Raw genomic sequence first — 24,768 nt, 5'->3', positions numbered from 1 at the left:
TTTATATAAGTATGTGTTTTTTTTATTATTATTACATTGACCTATTGTGGGTATGGTAAATAGGTTGTTAGGTATCTTTGCGAATTTTCTTCGACATTCAAACTGGTCATTAATTCATTAATTTATAATTATATTATGGACACAATACAACGTGTATTGTATTTACATGTAAGGTATTTTTTTTTGTGATTTAATTGTTTTTTTTTTCATTAATTTAACTTATTTTTAATTAAGTATTTTTTTTTATTTAATTGATTTGTTTATTATTATCACTGTAATTGTAGGTATTTATTTAATGTTGGTATTACTTTTTTTTTTTATTTATTTAATTAATGTTCTTTGACTTCTTTGTTTTAATTTTATTTTATTCATAAACATGTTTAGTACGTAATTTATTGTATTATTTATTTATTTTCTTCTCTGTTTTGATTGATAGTTGTTTTTTTATTTATTTATATGTATAGTATAATGCTATATCAGATTTTTATATGTACTTATTTTTTTTTTTTACAGGCTGTTTTTTTTTAACACATGTTTATATTTATAAACATACTATGTGTCCAAGGACCTCCATGCAAGGTAACTCGACCCTATCATGATGTCTCAAGGATTCAGTGCTTGTAAAAGAAAAATATTATTCTGATGTGTTATAATGTGTATTATTTTCCCTGGGGTTTTTCATTTATTTCAATTTAATTTTTCATCAGAATTATTGCTCGTGATTTATGGAAAATTATTTATTATTGTAATAATTAATCGCCAATGAGCCATTTTGTAATGTCTGCATTGTGTAATAATTGATCGCCAATGAGCCATTTTGTAATGTCTGCATTGTGACCTAATAATTGTAAGCTGACTTTGTGATACTTGTCACCTGTCTTTTAAAAAGTACACAGCGCTCAAAGCTCAAAGCTTTTAATAGTTAGCGCTCTCGGTCGGCCGACCTTTTTTTTTTACATAAAACATATTTATTACGATAAGTTGCAATGGGGTCCCCACATATCTGCCACTGCTAATAGAATCCGTAAACTAATATTTATATTTAAAAGCTTGCGAACGGTGGCGGATCATAATCTTTTATTACAGACATATGACGCCCTATGCCAAAGTGTCCTGACCTACTGCATATGCTCATGGGGAGGTGCTATCAAAACACATCTTATCGAGCTCGAACGGGCACAACGAGCAGTTTTAAAAGTGATGTTCTATCTTCCATTTCGATACCCTACTGAGATGCTTTTCAATATAGCAGAAGTTTTAAGTGTACGCAAACTTTTTATTTATCAAACATTACGCAGATACCACAGACTAATAGCCCCTACAATCACATTTGGCAACAAACGCATAGCTCACTACCCCGTACCTCGCTGTAATAGTGCATGGTCTAAAAGGCATTTTTCATTTTTGGCACCATACTTATATAACAAAGCACACAAAACCCTTAATATAAACAACATTAGTAATTTTCAATTAAAAAACAAAATTAAGATTTGGTTAAAATCATTAAGTTATACTGAAGCAGAAGAGCTATTACGAAGCGTGTTCTAGTACATACATTCTAAAATAACCAGACACACACGCGCGTAAACACACAGAAACACACACATATTCTAAAAATCAGACACACAGAATACTCACACACGCGCGCGTACACACACATCACAGTTTCATCTTTCTTTAAAATTAATTTTAATATTGTTAAATATGTAATATAAAATGTCTAACATTGTAACATTACCTACGCTTGTAATTGGGAAGGAACTGGCTCTTGAGACACAGGGAAACCTACTTTGAGAGCCAGGAACCAATGTTATGTAACAACTCAAAGTTGCAATAAAGATTATTTTTTTAAAGATTTTTTTTTTTTTTTTTTTTTTTTTTTATTTTTTTTTTTTATTTTTTTTTATTAAGGATACAAAAATCAACATGCAATTGTTTGCATGGACATTATTTATTATAGCGCGCTAATACATATTACGCGTTAATATGTATTGCCAGACATTTGTTTTCACACATCGGAACAGCAAAAAAACTTTTCCGTGTGCCCAAGGAGTCTCCACGATTGATGCTCGATCGAATCATGGTCAGGTTTCAAGGGTTATTGCCTGGTTGTATCCTGGTGTACCTTGCTTACATTATTTAATTCCACGAGCTACCCCATTTTGAAAGGAAAACGTCATTTTGAAAACTCAAAGCATATGAGTCACAATAAATTTTAGTTGATCAGGCTAATGGTTGCAACACTTATGTGATTTAGCTCTCTCAATGTGATATTTATATTTTTCCTTCCCTTTTATTTTATTTATTTGTCTTTCCTTATATTCATTTTATACCTACTCGTATATTAATTGACGCCTTAATTTTCATATTATATGTCGTAAACTATTTTTTAGTTGGAACTCTAATAATGCGTCAAGTGTATGAACTGTTTATGGTTATTTATTTTTCTTCTTTCTCTGTAGGTAGGTACTCGAAATTTGAGATGACATAGCATGTGTTGCTTGTTCATCCGTATTGGGTGACGTGTGACGAGCACGCGTGACGCGGCCTTCACGAGTCTGGTGCATCCCATTAATCATATCATATGTTTAAGTTGATTAGTAGCTAGTGTTGATATGTTTGTGTTACTTTGTATGTTTTGTTTTTATTGGTAATTTGTTGGATGTGAATATTGATTTCCTTAATTAAATTTTTGTATTTTCCCTTATATTTGGTTATTATGAGAGTGGGGACTGGCTGATGGCATTTTCTTATTTTTATGCAATTTCTAATTAGTTGAGTAATAGATCCGTGGACTGAATATTATTGATATATAAATGTAAGTTAACGTATGTTAATGTAAGATTGTTATTTATTTACTTTAGATTTAAAAACAAAATATTTATTCTGATTGACTACATGTCATAGAAATAAGTTATACCGTTATTTAAAAAAAATTGAAATCAAATTTGCAAATTGAACAGATAATAATAAAAAAAAATATAGAGTTTATAATTCGCATTAAAGGTATTAAAGTCGTATATGTAAGTTGAAATTATTTGATCTAAAATAATAATAATATTCTGTGTAAGTAATGTTTTCATGTATAAAATAATAATGTGTTTTGTAATTGTAATAAAGTGTTGACATGTAAAATACTTTTAATTTACCAATAAAAGTTTGATTGATTGATTGTAATAGCGAAATGATTTGATTGGGGTTTTTTTTTTTGCTTTTCTTTTGAAAAACATGAAATTAATTTGTAACTGGTTAAGAGGGCCTTTGCAAAAATATATTAAATATGTTACGTATTGAAAACCAAATGGTGTGAAAGCTAAGTTTTTGAACGTTAAATTGGATAATAATTTGTAAAGATAATAAGTGATGCCGTTTTATGTGTGGAATAATAGATTCTAGTGTTTGTCAGTTAGTCCAAGTTAATGTTGGGTTAGTGTGATAGTGGTTTTGTCTTTACGTTGGGAAATGGGTTTGTTATGTTTTAATCGATGTTAAATAATATTATTGTTGAGGTGTTTTTTTTTATTGTGGTGTTTTAGATACCTATATGAAGATATATATGTTAAGTTAATTGTAAAGATGGAAATAATGGAATGCACCCCCGTCTCAGTTATTAAAAATTGCTGATTGTATAAAGCTGTTTGAGTTAACCATGCGACGCCTTATATGTGTTTTGTTTGTTTTAATTTTGTTTATGTGTTTTAAAATTTAACGAATGATGCCTCGGTTAAATTTATTGATGGTTATTAGAAAATGTTTTTGTGTTATTAATTGTTTTATCTTTGCAAGTTTTTGGTATTTAATTTTATCTATATGTATGTTTTATTACTTGTTTTATTTTAATAAGTTGTTGATATTTAATTTTATCTAGATGTATGTTTTATTACTTGTTTTATTTTAATAATTATTATTTATCGTCAACTGGTGAATATATATATTTTTTTAACATATATTCATGTCTTGTTTTTCGTCATCAAGTAGTAATCGCAAACTAATTATAATTTTATTAATAGATAAATAGATAGTAGAAATTGAAATATCGCTCGCAGATGGATCTGCATGTTTAAAGAATAGATTATACATAATTATGATTATAGATCTATCTTTACATAGATAGATAGATTATGAATTTGATTAATATTATCCTTAATGATAATTTTAACTGATAATTTTAATAAGACGAGAAAAAAAATCCTTAAGTAGTTGGTGTGCTTGCTTACTTGTTAGGTTTGCGTTTGGCTGCGGTATACGTGACGGCTTCGGTATTGTCTCCTGGAAGTGTGGGCTCTGCCATGTCCATGAGGTGGCTGGTGATCCGGCCGAGTTGGTAGTTGGGGTCGACGGTGAATACCTGGTGTTTTTGTGGCCCACTGGACTGTTCTTGTTGTGGCTTTCTGTCCCGTGGTATCCACCGTTATTATTATTGTTATCATTGCCCCTGTGCCGCTGTGAGCTTGGCTAGTGCTTGCGCTGTTGGACGCTTTGTTCGGAGCAATGATGACTTTTCCTTTTTGGCTGCTCATGACCTTCTGGACGTAATCTTCTCCCTTGACGAGCTGAACGTACGCGCACCGGTCGAACCAACGCGCGTGCTGCTCCCATGGGACGTCGTCCTCCTCCCAGTCCTTGAGTTCTCCGTCGCAGTAGAAGCACTTGGTCTTGTCGCTCTGGCCGGTGTAGTAGAAGCCGGCCTCGGCGAGCTCCTCGGGTTTCTGCTTCATGCTCTTGGGCCAGTCTTTGAAGGTGCGGAGCCGGGCGGCCTTGTTGTTGTAGCGCGGGTGCGGGTGGGGTTTGGGGAGCACACTGGCGCCGGTGGCGGGCGGCGCGCACATGCCGCACTCGTCCTGGCCTGTAGTCATCTGGTGTTTGCTGTTGGGCACAGGCGGTGTTGGTAGAGGCGGCGGGTCTGGTTGGCTGGTTGGCTGGCTGGCTGGCTGGCTTACTGGCTGGCTGGGCGGCTGGGCGGCGTCTAAGCCGGGGCTGCCTCGAGCAGCCCGACTGGCAGGGTCGCCATGAAGTGTTCGGAGTTCAGGGGTTATAATGATAACACAAGAGTCGAGTAAATACTGGATATATTGGTAGAAAGCGCTGGCCTTATATACTAAGGTTTTAACAGGTTTAATCGAGTGGAAGTTATGGCAATGGTCATTAACCATTGTATAGTGAATTACAGTAAGTCAAGGTTTATGGCATCGTTAACTTAATGTTCTATAAAGTAGTAAAATACATATATGGGAGATAGGCATCAAGTATCAGCTGTATCAGCTGATAGCAGCTGTGTATGATCTGACTACACTACAGTACTGTACTCTTGAGTTGCAGGTGTCCGTATAGGCTATAACCGTTTGCTATTAGGCAGGATGTGCGCTTATTAGCAACCAGGCTATACTATACGACCAGGGCTCGGAACCGTTTTTTTTGAGAAAGCCGAAATACACCATATTTTATTATTTTACGCTTTTTACGTAGGACCGAATCATGTATAATCAACTTCGTATTATCAGATTGTCCGATTAAAAATGAACCAAAGAACGAAAAAGAACCTAATAATACCGGTATTTTTTTTATAAAGAAATAACCGGTTCGGAGCCAATTACGACTCCGACTGTACCTATGATCGTACAATGCGGTAGCATCGGCCGCTAATCAAAAGCTAGCGGTGCACAGAATAGCCTCCCCGGGCCTTAGTGTTTAATGTTTATTATGTCCGGACAACCGCGCGAATTGTCAGCCCAAACGGGACCCGTTGCGGACCTTTTACAGTACAATGGTAACTGTTTTACATCTGCGCGGGCGACTGAAAACGTCATTAAGTCAGCCATCGTCACTATTAAGACGAAACAGGAGCTGAGTTATAAATATTTTAGGTAAATATACCCGTCTCGCTAACGGAAGCGGCTCCTAAAACTAGTGCGATAAAGACAAGGCGAAAAATCCCGTGTATGTAAAAATCTCAAAAATCGAGGTTTCGTACTCGACTGTTTCCTCCTCCGAAACTTAACCAATCCTAACCAAACTTAGAAATCTAAATGATTATGAAATTATCTGTGTCGGACCGTTTTGCTTTTTTGGCTAATTTATATCAGTTTTGAATACTACGCCTCTCATTGCGGCATAGTCAATTAGGCCATTTTGGCCATTTTTGAAGGGCTCTAGCGACCTAAAAAAACACAAATATCAAAAAAAGTAAAACGGTCCGACACAGATATTGACAATATTAATCTGTGTTGAAAAAATCATTGCTCTAGCATCAAAACCCACGGAGGAAACAGTCGATTAAGTTTGTATGGAGAAATGACCGCTCCTGTATAATCGGACCAAAGTTAGTCTAAGGGAAAAGTGTGGACTGAATGTAGATGTAGTGACAAAAATTGAGAAAGGTTTAAGATGGTTTGGACACGTTGAAAGAATGAGTGAAAGAAGGCTAACAAAGAGAGTGTATAAGGGAGAAGTGGAAGTTGGAGTTGGAAGGGGTAGACCTCGGCGGACTTTCTCTGATCAGATCGGGGAAATCTTGAAGAAAGGCCTGGTCAAGAGCACCCTAAACCGGCGAGCGTGTATGAGGAATGTTATGAAAGTGAAGGAAGCGAAAGAGGTATGTCAGCTGATCGTAGCAAGTGGAAATCCGTGGTCTCTGCATACCCCTCCGGGAAATGCGGCGTGAATAATCACGTATACATGTAAACGTGTACATCACGTGTACATATAAATGTATGTATGTTAGTCTAGCGTGGGTCATTCTAAATACCTATTGAACCAACCCTTATTTTCAATGAACTGCAACTAAGTTGCTAGATAAGGAGGGTGTAAATATGTCCTTTGCATGTACCCTATTATTCCTCCACTCTACTTGGCAGCTGCGTCCTGTCCTCGGACTTTGCTCTGATTGGTAATATCAAAGACATATATAACTTCGTATAAGATGAATAAAGTCTAAGAAAAAAACGTGCCTCGGATAGATAGCGCACACTCCTTTGGCCTATGCTCGGCTAGATGACGTGACGACACCGTTGCATATTTAATAATTTTAACACATAGATATCAGGGAATGAACATGGGTCAAAATGATACAAAAATAATAAAATAATTTATCCATATATATATATATATATATATACACATTTTTTTGAAACTGAACTGAAACTAATAACTTTTCTGAAAAATTATAAAACAAACCTAACCTAACCAACCCTGTTCTACACAGCCTAAGCAAAATACTTTCGAAAATACTCTTTGCTACAGCTGTTCAATCAATTATTATGCGTCGAGATCGGCATCCCATAAAATATATCGAAAATATATCGATTGCGTCTATCAGACCAATTCAAATGTAAACTGACATCATAAAATTCACTGACATTCAGACGTAGGGGAGAGCGGGGTTAAACGTGCCGATTTTCATAAAATACAAATTTGATCTATGAAAATAGTGTGAATAAGGTATGTGGGTTGCGCTATATTAAATAATGATTATTTGCGTTTCTGAGTAGCGATATTATTTTGTGCATCGTTAAACAGTTTGTTTACCAGAATTTTTTTTATGAGATAGGTCGGAACGGAAAAACTAACCCCGCTATGGGGCGGGTTGTTCCGTTGCTAAAATTTATAACTTATCTGTCAAATATTTAAATCTCAGTTCACACACGCTAAAAGAGTATTTTGCAGTTCGTCTAAATATATGATAATTTGTTGTGTACTATCAACAGATAGTAAAAAAAAATCCAAAGCAAAAATGTGATTATACGTGGGGTTCGTTGTGCCCTCGTTTTTGATTTATTTTCCATAACTACTATTCTACTATAATGGAAGCAACGAAAACGGCTCCTGCAACCGCATAGTGGTCTGACTTTTCGCGACAAACATCATACGAATCGCTCCATGGTTTACTTGCGTTCCTATTCCCATCGGATCAACTTACCTCCGGCACGTTTAACCCCGCTCTCCCCTAACTACTCTATGAGAGTAACTACTGATGAAACTCACCGTACAATAATGGTATCTAACTGATGTCATTCAGGTGTAATGTAACTGGTGTCATTTCCCTCGTAGGTAGGTAGTTGTGTATTAGCGCGGACAACTAAGTAGCATCATTCGGGTTCCCTTTGTTTCCCATAAAGTTTTAAGTCATATTGTTTGTCATATTATCGTTAGTCATAAAACTGAAACCGTTAACTTTTCAGGATTTTCGTAAGGTTAAGTATTCTATAGATAGGTTAGGTTAGGTTTATTTTATGGCAATCCTGAAAAGTAACGCGTTTCTGAAAAAAAACAATGATGACTAACGAAAATTCGGACTATCAATACATTATGACTTAAAACTATTTGGGAAACAATAGAGACCCCATCATTCAGATATAATTCTGATGTCAGTGTACGTTCGAATTGGCCTGTTTCGTTATTTATCGAATATGATGATTAGTCGAATCGCCCTCTATTTTACGTTTTATTGAATTCAAGTTGTTTAAAGCAGATCTCAAATAGACGCAATGATTCGATAGTGGAATTTACCCGGGTCGACCTTAGACCGCTTTCCCACTGACGTCCAGTTTTTTGCGTGTCGGTTTTTTGTAGGATCCCTTTTTAGTAGTAGGTATAGGTGCTAATATAGTAACTTTCACACGAGGATCCTGCATGCATACTACAGCAGTTTTCTGTATCCTGCAAAAAACCGTACCCGCCAAAACTGGACGTCAGTGGGAAACAGCTCTTATTTCATTTATTTTATTTTAATTTGACGATCCTTATGAGATATCCGTGCTTATCTTAGCCATATTGACATTGTTTTTAATTTTTATATTATTTGACATTGTTAATAATTTAGTTAGTTAATTGGTTGCTTATAATGGTTTTTAAATTGTGTATTGCTTGACATTTGTAATCAATTTTCAAGTTATTTTCCTACTTGACGATCATAATATAAATTCAATGAATTTAGGAAAATAACAATTTTAATTATGAATTAAATTCATATAGATTAGTGTAAAATAATTTATATTGTAATTTAATATTATGAAATAAATAAGTCTAAATCTAAATCTATTGACAAAAAATGCCGTTTGTCTCATTTTTCTACGGTGAAACGGTTTTAAAAACGGAACAGACCCACAATACAAAAATTAGCGCCGGCGAGATCATCGCCCGCGCGGCCATATTTAAAATTCGACGTGTTATTTATGTCTTTAGTAAATCACTTTAATTATAATTTGCTAAACGAAGGACCCGCCCACCGTCCGGAGGGTTATACAACTACGAAAGAGCTTAAGTGCCGTGGTTTTTGAAGGTAGTAATGACCTTTTGGAAAGAGTAATGAAAGTGTATTTTATAGCACAAAATGATAAAGAATTCTTTCAGTCTGACGAGCTACGGCTTGGCGTAGCTCGTTGTGGACATATATTATGTGTATTGTAAAAGATTTAGATATAATAACTTGGACTCCTTCTTGGGACACTGGCCAGATACAGCACTAAACAGAGATGAGTAAAAGAAGAGGGGGGAGGCCTTTGCCCAGCAGTGGGATACAGTGGGCTCTGAATAAAATGATCTTGATATTGTAAAAATTAAAGCTCAAATAGCAATTGCAATTGTAGATAAAAATCGCCTTTAAACGTATCAAACATCTTACAAAGCTTTATAATTAAATTTTGAAAAGGCGTAAAAGCGTTGTCTTTATATGGCGCATACGCCCTTTTTGACAATAACGTCAGAATGCCTCCGGTGGCCATATGAATGGCATCCAATCTTGTAACAGGGCTATAACCGCGAAAATCGAAGTTCGCAAATTGCGGGCATCTTTCTCTGTCACTCTTATTACGCCTTCATTGGAGTAAAAGAGAAAGATCCCTGCAATTTGCGAATTTCGGTTTTCGCGGTAGCCCCTCAGATAATTTAATTACTACTCGTTGAAAACAACATATTTTTGTTCTGCAATCGAATTGTTATCGATTTACTACCTCTTATCGGTGGGCGCGAAGAAGCACACAAATCACACCTCTCGCTCGCACCTTTTTCCTTTTTTAGGGATCCGCAGTTAGGAAAAGGTCTTTACAATCTTATTGTGACATGTTTTCAAGTTCTGTTTTAAAAATGCAGTTTTGTTTCTTTTTAAAAATAAAGGAATCTCGTCTCGTCAAGTAAAGTAAAATGAGCCAACTTAATAGGATTTAAAGTAGTCTCCCTCCAGGGCCCGACTTGTTTTCCCACACTGTAGAGTGTGGAAGTATTATTTTAAACGTCATAAATTCATAGAAATTTAAAAAAATCGCATGTTTGTGATCTTACGTAAGAACTATGAAATCCCCCTCTTTCCCCCTGGCAAGAAAAAATATGATATGTCAACCCCTTCTCCCCTAAATTGTCTTACGTAATAAATGAATGGCGCCTTTGAATTGGCCTGAATGATTGCGAATCGGGTCTCTATTTTGGTATCGTCTTGGGTCGTCCCATTCGTTTTTCGTCTAGTTCTGCTTTCGTCACCCATTCTACATTCATCACAATCGTCGGTGGCTTTCAATGTAGAATCAGTGACGAAAGCAGAATAGGACTAATATAAGAACTTGACGAAAAACGAATGGGACGACCCAAGACGATACCTCTATTTTTTCCCATAAAGTTTTAAGTCCGCAATTTCGTTAGTCATAATTTGGTTTTTCTCAGAAACGCGTAACTTTTCAGGATTGCCATAAAACAAACCTAACCTAAACTAATGAAAAGAACCTTATGAAAATCCTGAAAAGCTAACGGTTTCAGAATTATGACTAATGATAATCTGACAAACATTACAATATGACTTTCAATAATTATGTCAAACAAAAAGGGATCCGTCGCGAATCCACTGAACCCACACTCGCCCCACAGTTCGCGCTTACCCCATTTTGAAGTTTTTTCTTTTCCCCACGCACGGACGCGTCCGGCCAGTTATTTTCGCTTCTTTTTCTTCCCTTAATGGCGTTTAAGCTGCATAACGTGTTCGGTGTGACGTTTAACTTATTCGAGTACTAACATGATCTCAACTGAACATTGTTAGACCTTACGCCTTGGTAATAAGGTTGATGTTTGGTTATTGAACTGTGTCTACTAAGCAACACTCAGTGAAAGTCTGCACTGGCCACAAGTAGACTTTATCTCTTTGAAATAGGGTTTATAATTGATCAGGTACAAAGTCGATGGTACATACATGCTAAACGCACTAATGTGAGCCATTTTGCAATTATAGACACTTTACGATACGTGGAAATGTAAATATGTTGCATATGTTGTATGAATGCTTGTGTTAAAAATAGCTCTAGAGCGGACGAAGTTTCTAACTGCCGTATTCGAACTTCAAGATATTCACAAGAGACGACACGTTCTAGATCCATTCTAGATACGTTATAGTTTAGATATCAACTAGTTCTCTTTTGCAGCGCAATTCGGGCAACTGTCACTTTTACGTTAGATAGAGTAAGATATCTATTAGATGCGAATTAGATCTCTAAGTCATATCCTGTAGGAATCGTTCAAGAGTATCTCCAGAATCGCGCAAATGTCAAATTTGACAGGTTAGATCTTAAACATATCGTTATCGTATCTTGGTGATGTCTAAAAGATGTCTAATAGATGTCTATTTCATAATCCGAATCGGGCCCTAATAATCAAGTTCGAAAAGTTGTCTACATAAAAGTTTTAAAATGTTTTCAAATCCAATATTTTATTGCATAAAGTTTTTTCTATCTGGTATTAATATGCAGTAGTTATAATTGTACTTACACAGTTAACATAATTTATAATTTATGAACCTCCAGGTCTTTTTAGGGTTCCGTACCCAAAGGGTAAAACGGGACCCTATTACTAAGACTTCGCTGTCCGTCCGTCCGTCCGTCCGTCCGTCTGTCACCAGGCTGTATCTCACGAACCGTGATAGCTAGACTGTTGAAATTTTCACAGATGATGTATTTCTGTTGCCGCTATAACAACAAATACTAAAAACAGAATAAAATAAAGATTTAAATGGGGCTCCCATACAACAAACGTGATTTTTGACCAAAGTTAAGCAACGTCGGGAGTGGTCAGTACTTGGATGGGTGACCGTTTTTTTTTGTTGCTTTTTTTGTTTTTTTTTTGCATATGGTACGGAACCCTTCGTGCGCGAGTCCGACTCGCACTTGCCCGGTTTTTTATTGTATCTTTTGTTGCAGTACATCTTGTATTGTATTTTTGATATGTTTATATGACTGTTTGGTTTTCTCAATAAAAAAAAAAAAATTGACCTTTTTGACGTGATAACGTCTTATAAATCGATGAACACCAATAGCATCCACGAAAAAGTGTCACAGGACATATCTCCATGGTAACGTTGTGGACAGATCTCCGAGGTAACGTTGTGGACGGATCTCCGAGGTAACGTTACGGCCAAAATTATCGTCCGTAAACCGACTTTACAGGCAACCATATTTTTTTGTAAGTAGGTAGTATGTTCCTGATGGTGTTAACGTCCCAGAGCTCCAAACCTTTAAAGCCCTTTAGTGTTGTGGATATCCATGGGCGACGGTGATAGCTTATCATCACCAGATTCGTCTGCTCGTTTGCCCCCCTATATCACAAAAAAATGCAAGAAAAATAACTGTCCAATTATTAACATCAAATATTAAATATTTCCACAAATGCAGTACAGTCGGCTCGGTACCTATCTGCATAATATGCCTCGATGACGTTTAGCATTAATGATTATGTGGCGTATTAGTCCTGCAAACGTTCCCATTGCGCTTGCAGTGAGACAATTGGGGTTTTGTTTGGCGTTTTTATCAATAATTGTCATCTTGGCTAGCTTCCCAGTTTGAAACTCCTGAGGTCGTTCCTGGAAACGATTTCAGGCGCCCTTCCCTTACACCGCAGTGTAACGGCCTGGCTACGACATTGCGCGACTGGCTTCAGCTAAGGCGACAACCACAGGTTGGAACCAGACACAGCGATCGGACCTTTCGTTCCCACCTATAGTTTTCGCTTTAGCCGAAGCCAGTCGCGCAATCGTGGCCAGGCCGTAAGCTGGCTCTGTTGTGGAATGTCATCGATCCCAGTGCGCCCTCACGAACTGTAAAGAGGGAGAAACGCCGGAGTGGGTTTAGGCCCACTTATACCCTTCCACTAACCCAGGGTTAACCGGTTAAACCAGGAGTTCCCATGGTTAGCCATACAGTTTGACATTAAGTTAATAGTTTAACCGCTTAACCCCGGGTTAGTGGAATGGTGCAAGTGGGCCTTTAGTGGGTAGGGCCAAAGGCCAAAGGCTCTTGCCAGGAGAGAGGAAAGGAGCGGCGAATCCCAGTGCGAAAATGTATTCCCACTAGGGCTTGCAATATCGGATGGTCTCCAATTCCGGAACTGATTTTCGATATTGGATTCGAATTCCGGAATTCCGGAACTGGTTCCGGAATTAGGGGTTATCGTATTTTACTTATTTTTTTTTGTAAAATCCAACAAAAAATGTGAAATTCTGATACTTTACGTTTATTAAAGTTAATATTGTTTAAGAGAAATTTAATTTGAAGTACTACAGATAATTTCATCTCTTTTTTACCACCTTATTAAAATGGTTACTTTTATTCAATTCTATGATACGCGGTATTTATTCGGGGAAAATTTAGTTGCTAGCAAACCATTCAATGGATAATTTTATAAAATAGTTAAATATAACAGCTCTATAATCAGCCTACTCTTCGTAACATAGTACGTAGTGGTGTTGTTTAAGAAGTTGAAGGTCGAAATTTGGCTTTTTCCTTCCTAGATCCTAATTATGATTCAGAATATCATATATTATATGCTTCTACAGGATCCGAAATCGTTGATAGAGAAAACCTTCTATCTAAATAGAAGATTCGCTCATTACAAACTCGAGTATATAAATCGCTCCGACAAGCCGTCGCGATTTAACTTACTATCGTTTGCAATATTCAACTTACGCCCCATGTTGCACAATGTACTATTCCCGATCACAAAAACTGCACAGCGCCGCTAAAGAAGTTTTCACTTCAAAAAAATGAAAAAAAAGGAGTAAGGTAGCTAGAGCGCTCGACTCCCTCTTGCTTGGTAACCGGACAAACCAGTAAGGATCATCCCATAATATACGAGCGGTATGGTCACCCTACATTTGTTTAAACGGTTATTTAGAATAAAACGGAATCGTAATCATTATTTTAATTTTATTATGGGTCTAAATATAATGTTGTCATCGGATTATGCCTTAAGCTAAATGTAATACGATTATTTAATGTGTTATAAACAAGTCATATTAAGGAATCTGTGTTACTTTGTATTAACACAAAACTGCGTCACGAAAATGATTTTTTAGTGTTTAAGATTTTTATTATTGTATATGTTAGTTGGTAAAGTATGTATCTATGGGCCTTAGTAGCCTGAAAATAAATGCTTTGATTGATTGATTATTATTTTTTCTGTAACGGAATATTTTAATGAGGTACAATGAAGACTATTCAATCAATTTATTTAAGTCATAGAAGGGGGCCATTTTACGAAATGTGTGAATAATTTTATTTTTAAATTTGAAAAAGAAACTACTTGGAATTTCGAGCCCTTTTTGATCTTAAAAGAAATAAACCGTACATTTTTCGCACTGTACTGTCCATTCTGTTAATAAATAATAAAGGTGTATGTATGCATGGTATCATACTTAACCTATAATTTTAACATAAAACAAAATTTTAGTATATTTGTAAATAAAAGAAATGAACGTTCTATGAAAAAGACTTGTCTCTACAAAATACTCGGGTCTCTAACAAATTGAAAATAACTCGAGCTTTAAATTAATTATATGAGTCTGGGCGTCGATTTTTGAATTTCGACCGCTCGATTTCGTGTAATTCGTTCAATAATATCTCCACTACTAGGCACTTAAATTCTACTAATAGAATTGAAAACGAGTGGTCTATTACCACTCGATTCCAATTTTCGGTATCGTCTTGGGTCGTCCCATTCGTTTTTCGTCAAGTTCTTAAATTAGTCCTACTCCGCTTTCGTCACTCATTCTACATTGAAAGCCACCGACGATTGTGACGAATGTAGAATGAGTGACGAAAGCAGAATAGGACTAATTTAAGAACTTGATGAAAAACGAATGGTACGACCCAAGACGATACCCAATTTTCTATCGCTCGTATTTCAAAAAATAGCATTTCGCCGTTTTCTACCGATTTTCGAGTGACAAAATCGAGCGATCGAAATTTCTAAAATCGGCCCCTTGAATAAAAACACAGTCGAGTCTTAAGGCAAGGCAGCTGGCAGAGGACTCAAAAACTGGAGTCCTTACCAATACTACCATTTTATTGGAAAAGGTATGTCTATAGGTTATGTCTACTATTTATTTACTACAGAAGCAAGCATTAAGCCTATCACCAACTTAAAGCCTTTAATACCCCATGTAAATAAACAGAGACATAAACATAATTCCAAAACATCCTAAGTCACTAATAACATCTATACAATTTCTGCTATTTAGTAAATTATCAATTCGCACATAATATCTGCAAGTTCGTCCTTCACACGGATTAAATCAAGAGATAACTTTCGCAAATTCCCGTAAAACTAATCCTATTGGAATTCGAACTCTAACTGTAAGTAACAAGGTTGCATTTCGACAAAACCTTGCTAAGATACGCCCCTGCTAAAATAACTCCGCAATATGCCGGTAGCTTGAGTATAAAAGGTCGTATGTCTTTACAAATTTCATAGTGAGATACGACGTTTCGAGGGTAAAGGTGGAGAGTTGTTGGACCGCGATGTGTGTACAGCCCAGAGCCAAATCCCACATTATTAATAAGCATTACGAAGGCTGCAGAAAATCATAATACCCATCGATAATAATAAGCTGGTGTAGGGTTACCATGTTAAAGTATGAGATGTCCACACCAGTGGCGGCGCATCCATAAAAGCCGATTCCCACCGGCTTGCCTATTTTTGGACGTTTGAGCAGAGTTGTAAAGGAAATATGTATGTCAAATTAGCCCCGGCTTGCCTATGGATATGTTTGACGCGCCGCCACTGGTCCACACATATGTACTTACAGTGGAAATGTTGAGCATATCTTGGTCTAGGGGTACTAAGAATCTCCGGCAAAGATCCGAAGATCCGGCTACTCGCCCCGACGACGACTGGCCCTGGTAACACACAACATACGCACTATGAGGACTAACGAAAAGATCTGGGGGGAGGCCTATGTTCAGCAGTGGACGTCTTATGGCCAAGATGATGATGATGATGATGATCTTGGTCTATAGCCCCCTCCAGACTATGCGCGCGATTCACGCGCATAGTCTGGAGGGGGCTTATCATCAATTCAAACTGAAAATGGCATTAAAAGTAGTGATTTATGTTAAAATAGTTTTGTATTACGATTCCATTTTTTGAGTAGACTCCATACAGATTTTATCTTATTAGGACAACTCTACAAAAGATAAACCAGTTTTAAACGTACCCCCAATTCTTTACCAAGAATGTATCTATCAAGACCAAGTCTGGCCAGCTATTATCATCATCATCTGCATTTAAGAGCTATGCTCTTGTCTGTGGAGTAATCGCCACTCTTCTTTTTGCTGGGCCAGCCTTTTAACTCCCTCGTACGAAACGACAGAATTTTTTTCTTTTATTTGGCTGAGACTCATAATTATTAAAAAAAAGGTTTTTGGTATTCCACCGGTCGCATGATTGGAAACGATGAGGGGGATAAGATAGAGTTAGACCAAGAAAAGTCTGCAACAATTTTGATAGCACACGCGGAGCAAGTGTTATTTTAAAAGTCAAATTTCTATCAAATTATGACGCATAAATAACACTTGCACTGAGTGTGCTATCAAAATCGTTACAAAATTGTCTTGGACTAACTCTAGAGAGATAGGTAAATAGATACCTATATGTATTTATTGAATATAAAATACAACATAACATTTAAAAAAAAAACTTTATTACAACTAAACTGCAAAACGTAATTCAAAACCAAAAAAATGTAAGAAATGTTGCCAATTTTTTACTACCGCGTCTTGTATTTATGTACAAATAAGTAAATAAAAGTACTTTTTTAAATAGTAGGAGTAAAATTGCTAATGAATAAATTATCTTAACATGATTATTTATCAAAAGGAATTTACTATTTTACAAACAAATTATTGCAGTGGCAACATTGTCTTACTTTTTTTGGTCTTGAATTAGGTTTTGCAGTATAGAGCGTTGTCACTCTTCTTTCTTTCCGTTCTTTCTATGACTCTCTTATTCTCAATCGTAAGGACTTGTCCCATCTAATCTAGAAGGGCATGGTCACCCCAGCGCGACCGGTCGCATTCGTTCCGCCACTAATTGGCAACACCGGACCGCATTCCCGACACCTCTTGCGCGGGAGCACATTGTAGGGTTGCCAACCTTCTGTTAAGGTTGTCACTTTAGTACCTAAGACTAGAGAATTTCGCGCCTTTTTCTACTGACAAAGTTGTTGGATAGACTTTAATATAAAATTAACCCTTTAACCGCCAGAGTCTGATATATAAGACATTATATATCCAGCTCATTTCGCCACAGTCTGATAAATATGACAAAGATCTGATTTGGTTTTTACAGCACATTTATAACTCCCGTAACTATGCCAACCTTACTCTGCGTGGTACAATTACTGTCGGTGGCGACACGAGCACGCTCGATCAAAAATTGCTGGCGGTTAAAAGGTTAAAGAGTGGGCCTACACACTTCGCTGTGACAGATTGTGAAAGTGTCACCAAAACTGTCGAATGACTACGATAATAAGTATTCCTTTTATAATACCTACCACTCCACACTATGCCATTCTGAAATTAAATAAGAACGATAGTAAAGATAATATTAGTCGTAAAGATAACATTATACATATACCAACAAGGTACCTATCGTAAAACCACCCAATTATCCAGTATTACAACTATGGTCCAGTACCACAGAAACATGGTCCACAAATACAATATAAAACAAGTAAGTACGTTATTATTACTCGTATAGTTTTTCAAAGGACTGTCTCATTTCAATCATAAACAGCGAGAATCATACTATCTTTGTCTTACACTAGTACTAGCACCCAAAAGAAAAGGACGAGTATAGTTTTTTGTTCTTATTTACTGACAAATTTGGTTTGACCAACTATAAGTATCAATAGTTACCATTTTTTTGTTTTAACTGTAGTTTTTCTTCCATTTATAAATAATAGTTAGCCTTTGATTGACGACGACATTCAGTATAGTATCACACCAACATAACAAAAAAGCGGCCAAGTGCGAGTCGGACTCGCCCATGAAGGGTTCCGTAGCAGCAAGTAACCTAATAAAATTGCGGTTTACGATTTATGACGTATTAAAAAAAAATACTTACTAGATCTCGTTCAAACCTATTTTCGCTGGAAGTTTGCATGGTAATGTACATCATATATTTTTTTTAGTTTTATCATTCTCTTAATTTAGAAGTTACAGGGGGGGGGGCACACATTATACCACTTTGGAAGTGTCTCTCGCGCAAACTATTCAATTTAGAAAAAAGGATATTAGAAACCTCAATATCATTTTTGAAGACCTATACATAGATAACCCACACGTATGGGTTTGATGAAAAAAAAATTGAGTTTCAGTTCTAAGTATGGGGAACCCCAAAAATTTATCGTTTTTTTTCTTCTATTTTTGTGTCAAAATCTTAATGCGGTTCACAGAATACATCTACTCACCAAGTTTCAACAGTATAGTTCTTATAGTTTCGGAAAAAAGGGACCCGGCCCTCAGTCCCCAGCGGCCCCACTATCCCAGGCTCCGGCAGCAGTCCTGGTAACGGTGGGGCAGAGGGTGCTAAGAATCTCTGGAAGAGATCCGGCTGCCACTCGAATTATTGCGGGTCACTGCTGGATGAGATTAGCTCAGGACCGGGACAAGTGGCGTACTAGAAGAGAGGCCTATGCTCAGCAGTGGGCGATAAAGGGCTGATATGATGATGATGATGATGAAAAAAGTGGCTGTGACATACGGACGGACAGACAGACTGACAGACATGACGAATCCATAAGGGTTCCGTTTTTTGTCATTTGGCTACGGAACCCTAAAAATACTAAATAGTAAATAAATACTCTTAGAACCTGTTAAACATCCCGCATCTTCCATTACATCACACATTTAGCGCCAAACCTGACAGCTGTCACTTCCGATCGTGACATTATCATAATTATTTTTTAATACCAAAGACATTCAGGTGATGTATGAGTAATCAAATCACTGATGTAGCACTTTCTCTTTCATTTGTCTATGCCCGCCTTTTCTGCCATTCATTATTAACACAAACTTACTTAACACGTTTGAGTAGACTCTATTTCGAGAACCATAGAGTTTATTTCTTTTTAATCGGCTACGGAATAGAGATGTCAATAACGACATGACATTAAGTGTGCTCGTGTCAAAAATGTTGTGTTCCATTGTAACAAGTGTTACGAAATTGAAAATGCCGTGTTTAAATGTTACTTTTTTAGGGTTCCGTACCCAAAGGGTCCCCTGTTACTAAGACTTCGCTGTCCGTCCGTCCGTCTGTCTGTCACCAGGCTGTATCTCACGAACCGTGATTGCTAGACAGTTGAAATTTTCACAGATGATGTATTTCTGTTGCCGCTATAACAGCAAATACTAAAAACAGAATAAAATAAAGATTTAAATGGGGCTCCCATACAACAAACGTGATTTTTGACCGAAGTTAAGCAACGTCGGGCGTGGTCACGGTCAGTACTTGGATGGGTAACCGTTCTTTTTTTGCACTTTTTTCCGTTTTTTTGCATTATGGTACGGAACCCTTCGTGCGCGAGTCCGACTCGCACTTGCCCGGTTTTTTTACATAGGCGAAAGTAATTGCCGATTGGATTTCGAATGGAGAGCTGTAATGTTGGATAAAATGCGATTAATTGAAGTGATTTGATCTTAATCTAGAGATTACTGGCTTGATAAAATGCTTTCTTTTTTAAAGCAGTTTTGTATTTTAATAGATTTAGTTTGCCCTATGACTTCATTATTGATCTCACTTCTTTGAATAATCTTTAAAAAGACTTCCGACTTCATCGTCCGATAAATTTTCAGCTAATTTTATTGCATTTTCATAAAATTTCTGCAAATACACGTAAATAGGTATATAAAAATTAAGCCCTACAATGCCGAAAAGTGGTTACAATTTAAGTTGCAAGATTTGAATCAAACATTTCATCCTGCGGAGGAGTTTTTTCTTTTTGATATTTTTATTAATTGGTCAAACCAATTTGTCAGTCAGTAAGAACCAGGAAAACTATACTCATCCTTTTCTTTTGGGTGCTAGTACTAGTGTAAGACATAGATAGTATGATTCTCTCTGTCTATGGTTGAAATGAGACAGTCCTTTGACAAACTTTATGTATCTAGTTAGGTAATTGAGCTGAAATTGCCAGCTTAATCCCCACCTCTGGTTTATAAAATTGCATTCTAATTTAATTTGTACTGTGAATATTCAAAGAAAATATTACTGGCAGGCTATAAAACGCTTCCCATTCAGATACACTTAAAAAGTAACCGAATTTTCAGACGTCAAATTTGGAACGCATCTTAATCAATTCAAATATCGAATCGCGGACGGCCAACCGAAACAAATCGAGCGATTACTTTAAAAAGGCCATATGGCACATTCTTACGTTTTAACAAAAAACAACCTTGACTTAAAGTAGGAAAGTTTGTTTTAGAATGATAAGAAAAAGGCATTTCGAACATGCGAATTTTTTTCCCGGAATGGCTGGGACGACAGTCAATAAAATGTCGCCGGTGATACTGCGTTATTTGTTTTAAATTAGCATAATTTTGTCGCTGTAATACGATATTTTAAGAGGCGAAGCTCGATTTTGGCAGAGAATAATTGATTTCAATAAGATTGTGCATTGAGGTTATTTAAAATACACTCAAATGCATTTGAAATATAAAAGATGACAATCATTTGCTGAAAACGAAACGAAACGCTGTCATTTCCATAGTATACAGGGCGTCCCACGGCGATGCCACATGGAGGGAAAGTACCTTAAATATCATAGATAGCATATTTTGCTGAAAGAAGACTTCATTTTATTTTTAAAACTTAGTTAAATTGCATTCATACTTTTTTAATTTTTTTGAAAAAAAAATGTATGGAAAAAAATTATCGTCATTGGAGGAAAAGTACCTTAATTATTGTAAATGAACATCTTACTGAAAGAAGACATTATTTCGATTTAAAAAAACAAGTTGAATTGCATTTTAAATAATTTCATGGTTAAACCGGGAATCGAACCCGCTACACGAGAAAAAAAAATACCTTGTAGCTTTGTCATACCGATCGAAAGGCTTCAATGTGAGAATTATTTTTTTGGTACAAGGTATTTTTTTCTCGTGTAGCGGGTTCGATTCCCGGTTTAACCATGAAATTATTTAAAATGCAATTCAACTTGTTTTTTTAAATCGAAATAATGTCTTCTTTCAGTAAGATGTTCATTTACAATAATTAAGGTACTTTTCCTCCAATGACGCGATATTTTTTTTCCATACATTTTTTTTCAAAAAAAATTAAAAAAGTATGAATGCAACTTTACTAAGTTTTAAAAATAAAATGAAGTCTTCTTTCAGCAAAATATGCTATCTATGATATTTAAGGTACTTTCCCTCCATGTGGCATCGCCGTGGGACGCCCTGTATAGTACTTACCTACATTATTTACGTTAAACTTAGCGTCTGATTTCATTTTCTGCAAACGATTGTCATCTTTAGGTATAACACGATATACTCAATTTTCGACTACTCAATTTTCGACTTAGTAGTAGTAATTTCAAGTTTTATTGTATTTAGGTTGTTTTTATTGCAACGGAAAACCCTAGAATATCCGAAAGGTTTTTTAAAAATAAAACACGATTATGTCCAATTATCGTCAATTGACCGCGAGCTGTGATGTTTTAATTTTCTAGTGAACTTTGTTTTTATTTTTAGATAATGGACAGTGTTATGAGTATGCTACGGGCTATTTCCAACTCTACACATATTTAGTATTTGGATTTACAGAGTTAATACTTATTAGATAAAAGGTTTTTTTACTAAGACTTCGTTGTCCGTCTTTCTGTCCGTCTGTCTGTCTGTCTGTCTGTCCATCTGTCTGTCATCAGGCTGTATCTCATGAACTGTGATAGCATGGGAAGCCGTTGGGAATCAAGTTATATGGCGAGGCTATGGTACCTGGGTGCTTAGACTGCCTAGCCAAGGTGACAACGGTATGCTTTCTCTATCATTCTTCCACATTAGTGCGACGGTTACAGCAGCGTTTCGTTTTCTACGGAGCGTAAACTATTGTCGTATTGGCTACGCACCCTGTGAAGTCTGTCCTATGAAACCACTATAAAATCTCTTCAAACTTCCATGGACGAATCAGGCAAGACCCAAACTCGCATACTCGCGTCCATCTAAAATCGGTACCGCATAAAACTCAAAAGAACGAAACCGGTCGGGCGATTCGTCGCGCGATCAGTCCGGTTATTAGTCGCCCATTAAATTTGCCACGGCGAGCGTTAAATTTGTCGGGGGCGAAATAAAATTGCCGCACTGACACTTCTTTAATCGTAATGATTTTGTTTTATGATCGACGGACGTACGCTTCTTTACTTATGTGTTATCTGCCCGATGCTAACTTTAAGCTGTTAAAACTAAAACGTTTGCCTGCAACTTAATTTGTGCGCATGAAATTCGTGCATCGCTCTGTATCCTAATAAACAAAATAAAAATAATAAATTAATATGTAACGCACGGTAAAACTAAAAGGTATAAATAAATATATAACTGCTTAAAAAAAATAAAAAAATAAAAAAACGTATATCACCATCATGAATCTAAATATAAAACTTGAAACTTAAGTTGGATAATAATCCACCGGGAAATTATCCCCGATACTTCCGAAAAATTCCTGACACAGAAGTTAACGGTCCGGAGCGCGAACTCGGTAATAAATTGCTTATAAAATATCCTATAAGGCTTGGGATTATATTCTAATACCTGACTGAGTCCATCGATGTGGTAAACCAACTAAACCAAGATGCCAATCGTTTGCGCCGTAGCGAACGATGTGCTAATGCCTCTCGGTCGCACAAATATGGAAGAGTGATACTGCCGTATTCGAACTTCAAGATATTCACAAGAGACGACACGTACTAGATCCATTCTAGATACGTTATAGTTTCGGGCAACCAATGTCACTTTTACGTAAGATAGAGAATTGGATCTCTAAGTCATATCCCGTGGAAATCGTTCAAGAGTATCTCCAGAATCGCGCAAATGTCAAATTTGACAGGTTAGATCTTAAACATATCGTTATCGTATCTTGGTGATGTCTAAAATATATCTAATAGATGTCTTTTTCAAAATCCGAATCGGGCCCAATAGCGTTTCGTTTTGTTTTCTGCAAAGACGTCGTACATCCCCCGCGCCCCTTTCACATACTCTTGAATGCTAGTGTTGTTAGTTACCTAGATAAATGTGTGTCCGGCATTATAGTTCGTTTTTTTTGCATTACAATATAAGGTAAATAATCTTGATGTGTCTTTTAATTGAAAAACACATTTAAGTCTAGTTTGCCTTCTGTATGACTCGCCTACAATCCTTAAGCAATAAGAACACAACCTGTAAGGATTCCCTTTTCCGGTGATATACTTAATATTAAAAGCGGAAAGTTATTATTGCCGAGGGTTGTGGTTAGGCCAATTTGACGAAAATACACGTTAATTTTAACTGGTATTATTAGTGCCATACTAGGATACAGGTTTAAAACTAAAAAAACGGACAAGCGTGAGTCAGACTCGCGCACGAACGGTTCCGTACCATTACGCAAAAAACGACAAAAAAAAAACACTTTTGTTGTATGGTTGCCCCACTTCAATATTTATTATATTCTGTTTTAAGTATTTGTTTTTATAGCTGCAACAGAAATACATCATTTGTGAAAATTTCAACTGCCTAATAGCTATCACGGTTCATGAGATACAGCCTGGTGATAGACAGACAGACGGACAGACGGACAGTGGAGTCTTAGTAATAGGGTTCCGTTTTTACCCTTTGGGTCCGGAACCCTAAAAAACCTTTGACAAACTGTCGTGACTCTGATGGGCAGCTTAAAAAACGGAATTCTAGATGCAAGTCCTACTAATCACAGTATCTTTTGATCGTTAACAATAACCTCTTCATTTTTAGGGTGGCTAAAAATAACTGCATTCCCATTGCCAGGGATGTTTTGGGATTATACTGAGCAACTTTTGCTATGGGAGCAAGCCCCGAAATCACGAAAAATAAATTGGCTGTTTCGTACATTTTGGCTGGTCCATTTTCTATGGACATGTAATAGTACATTTCGATGCTAGTGCGGAAGGTATGTCATTACTTCACGAGTACCGAGATATCTTGCCACGAGCCGCAGGCGAGTGGCAAGACTCGGGACGAGTGAAGAATGACATTTCCGCACGTGTATCGAACGACGTTTTTTAATACAGTTGCGAAAAAATAAGAAAAACATTGTTAATCGTACACTAAACAAAAGTGGTAACAGTGACAGCTCGGTTAGACGTCGTCTTTAAGTATATTATATCTATGGGCGTTTGGCAGCTATTCCGTTCCATTCAGTCAACTTATTAAGAACGGAATTTTCAATATTGAATATTAAAAAATAAACGTGTTATAATGATGAAGAGGTAAGTAATTAAATATAAAATATGTAATATTTTTC

General features: G+C 36.5%; 1 long non-coding RNA gene across 1 annotated transcript in view; it reads right to left on the bottom strand.

The window, feature by feature from the left end:
- LOC134675476 (uncharacterized) overlaps positions 1 to 18,753 on the bottom strand; it is a 120,149-nt gene extending 101,396 nt beyond the window's left edge. The window contains exon 1 of the long non-coding RNA XR_010099744.1: positions 18,547 to 18,753. This is a non-coding gene — a long non-coding RNA (uncharacterized LOC134675476). The remainder of the gene's footprint in view (positions 1 to 18,546) is intronic.
- Between the last annotated feature and the right edge of the window lie 6,015 nt (positions 18,754 to 24,768).

This window comes from Cydia fagiglandana, chromosome 22 (assembly GCF_963556715.1).
Source record: "Cydia fagiglandana chromosome 22, ilCydFagi1.1, whole genome shotgun sequence".
In the NCBI taxonomy this organism is placed as follows: Eukaryota; Metazoa; Arthropoda; class Insecta; order Lepidoptera; family Tortricidae; genus Cydia; species Cydia fagiglandana.
Note: the sequence above shows the minus strand (reverse complement) of the source record. Positions and strands in the feature narration are given on the sequence as shown.